The 3263-nt window shown below is 41.4% G+C and overlaps 1 pseudogene across 1 annotated transcript; it reads left to right on the forward strand.

Annotated features, from left to right (window-relative positions):
- The first annotated feature begins 217 nt into the window (after window positions 1-217).
- LOC149820212 (transcription factor MTB2 pseudogene) lies at window positions 218-3060 on the forward strand (annotated as a pseudogene). The gene has a single exon (XR_016426860.1). The product of XR_016426860.1 is annotated as a transcription factor MTB2 pseudogene (transcript).
- The last annotated feature ends 203 nt before the right edge of the window (window positions 3061-3263 follow it).

The following is a 3263-nucleotide window of genomic DNA, read 5'->3' on the forward strand; positions in this document are numbered from 1 at the left end:
AAAGGTTTTTTGATGTGGGTTAACCATAGTTCTATCAGAGTTAATGTTTTAAGGTTAAGCTATGCTGCCTGTTTGAGAAATATTTTTTTAAATCGGTCACTATTTATAAAATCTTAAAAATTGGGCAGGTCTTTGTAATTAAGTCAAAAGTTCGGCGTGTCTTTTTATAAATTTTTCTAAAAGAAAAGAAGTAAAATCTCTCTCTTTTCTCGTTTTCATTTTCGGCCTTTCTTTTTCCTTGCCTTTTTCTTCGCAGCCGCTCTACTGCTTGCGGGCAGCAATAGTGCTGCAGGGATAGAGAAGGGCGGACTCAATCCCAGAGAGATCTAGCCGTTCCCTCAGTGACTCCCCTGAAAATCCGACCGTTGAGTTCTGGTAAGAATTTTGAAAATTGGGTTTTCGAGTTTCTTGGGAGAAACTCTGGTTTTATCCTCATCTGAGATGAGTTCTTCAGTTTCTGAAACCACCATCTTCTTCTTTTTCCCTTTATTTCGGTTTTTGGTGATGGTGTTGGGTTAGAATTGTGAATTCGTGGGTGGATTCGTGTTTTTCTCGGTGGGGAATGAGAAATTTTTCTGTATTGAGTGTGTTACCGAACAAGAAGCGTATTCTGTTTGACGTTTAGTTGGATATAAGGAGAAGAAAAGTAACGCTGAGAGGTTTGGTTTGTGGGTATTCGTTATCGTGCTTTATTTCTTCCTTTTTAGTTTGGTCTTGGGGGAGGAAAGAATTCTGCTTTGGAAACTTTAGTAAATTGTTCATGGTGTACTGATAAAAGGAAAAAAATCGGAAATTGGTTATTCGTTTGCGTTTATCATATTGTATTTCTATTTATTTTTTGGCGGGGATCTACTTTATTGTTTAGAGGAGGAGGATTCTGTTTCTAGGAGATTGGTTTAGCTTCTTGTGATCATTTGTTGGTGGATCTTTTTCTTTTCTTTGTTTTTTTTTTGGTTGTTTCTTGGGATGTTTGTGGAAGGAGGGAATATTTTTATGTGAGAATTGGTTCTGCAGAAGAGTGAGGGTGGGTTAAATTTTAATGTGGTTGGTTCTGTATAAAAGTGATTCTTTGAGAGATTTTTGTCTTTATTTTTCTGCAAGTGCAAAGAAGATTGAGTATAGAGGGATGGTAATGGATAGATGTTGGCATGAAGAGGCAAAAGCAATAGCTGAGGATGTTCTGGGTAGTCTGGCTTTTGGCTACCTAACAAGTAGCTATGTTTGTTCTGAAGGCCTAGAAATGTCTGCAGGTGATGCTCCACTGCAGAACAAGTTGTCTGAACTTGTGGAAGGACAAACATGTCCTACTTTGAGTTGGAGTTATGCCATCTTTTGGCAGGTCTCTAGGTCTAAATCAGGGGGTCTGGTTCTTGGTTGGGGGGATGGTTACTGTAAAGAGTCGCAAGAAGAAGGCGAGGCTAAGAGACTGAACTCATCTCTTGAGGACGACATTACCGAACAGAAGAAGAGGAAGAGGGTTCTTCAGCATCTTCATACATTCTCTGGTGGGTCTGATGAAGACAGTTATGCTTTAGGGTTGGATAGAGTTTCTGATACGGAAATGTTTTTCCTCTCGTCAATGTACTTTTCCTTCCCTAGTGGCGTTGGTGCTCCTGGAAAGGTTTTTGGAACCAGAAGATACCTCTGGATCTCAGATTTCCTGAGCACATCAAAAGATTTCTGTTACCGGTCTCACCTTTTAAGATCAGCTAAGTTCCAAACGTTGGTTTGCATTCCAACTGAGAATGGGGTCCTTGAATTGGGATCCTTGAATTCCATTCCTGAGAATGAAGAGGTTATATGGAGGATTAAATCTCTGTTTATGGATGGTCGAGACTGTCCTTTGTTCCGTTCAAGCAGCACTTCAACATTATCATCTCCTCCACCATCCCTTAAGGTGATTGCACCTGTGGTTCTACAGAGAAAGAACAGTAACAGTTCTGGATCTGTTACACATTCAGAAGAATTCCCAAAAATATTTGGTAGAGATTTTAGTATGGTACACTGTCAGTCAAGTGGGAAATTGGTTACTGCAAAGATGGAGGAGCAGCATTCTTCACCAATAAATCCATCTCATGAATCAATGGAGCTTCATTCAAATGGCATCAAGAAGCATGTGCCCGTTCTGATCCGGAATCAGATCCAGAAGGGGAAACCTTTCATGATTTTCAATTCTCAAGCTCAAACGTTTAATCAGCCAAAGCTTGGCAATGGCGTAGCTGGTGTCAGTAAGGAAGCTGGAGCGCACCTCATGTATGGTCACATTAATGGTGGTAGAGAGGAAAACCTGTTGAGTCGGTTTCAGAATCAGAATCAAAACAGGCAGCCAGATTATACTGGAATCTCAGCAGTTGCTTCGACTGCTCAGTCTGGCGTAATCTACTCTGAGCACTCTGATGTTGAGGCTTCATGTAAGGAAGATCATCCGGGACAGATGGCTGAAAGGAGACCACGGAAGAGAGGGAGGAAGCCGGCCAATGGAAGAGAGGAGCCTCTTAACCATGTAGAAGCCGAGAGACAGAGGCGTGAGAAGCTTAACCAGAGGTTTTATGAATTGAGAGCAGTGGTGCCGAACATCTCAAAGATGGATAAGGCCTCATTGCTCGGAGATGCTGTTGCCTATATCACAGAACTTCAGAAGAAGCTCAAAGACATGGAAGAAGAAGCCTGTGCAGCAGAGAACAGGAAGCAGACTCGTGCTCCTGAGATTGACATCAAGGCCTTGCAAGACAAGGTAGTTGTCCAAATGAGCTGCCCGTTGGACATGCATCCCATTGCAAAGGTTGTCCGCTCTTTTAAAGAAGCACAAATTTCAATGGTGGATTCAAAGTTTTCAACAACCGATGATACATTATTCCACACTTTCACTATAAAGTCTCCTGGGCACAAGCAGATTGCAAAGGACAAGTTGGTTGCTGTATTTTCTAGTGAATTGAAGAGTTTGTAGTCGTAACTGTGATCATGTATTGGACCAAAAACCTTGTAATAATCTCTGGTATATTCTAGTTATAACTAGTTATGAAAGATCCCCTTGGAGGAATTCCTCTTTTGGGCTTAAAATGCAGCGGCAAGGTAGGTGATATCGTGGCAACTTATCCTGTTAACATTGTTGACAATCAGGGTGGCAGAGGAATACAGTTGCTTGAATTTTTATAAGCCATTATTAGTATCTCTCTCTCTCTCTCTCTCTCTCTCTCTCTCTCTCTCTCTCTCTCTCTCTCTCTCTCTCTCTCTCTCTCTCTCTTATGGAAAGAATAGTCTTA

Source organism: Nuphar pumila, chromosome 12 (assembly GCF_984573655.1).
Source record: "Nuphar pumila chromosome 12, dmNupPumi1.hap1.1, whole genome shotgun sequence".
Lineage (NCBI taxonomy): Eukaryota > Viridiplantae > Streptophyta > Magnoliopsida > Nymphaeales > Nymphaeaceae > Nuphar > Nuphar pumila.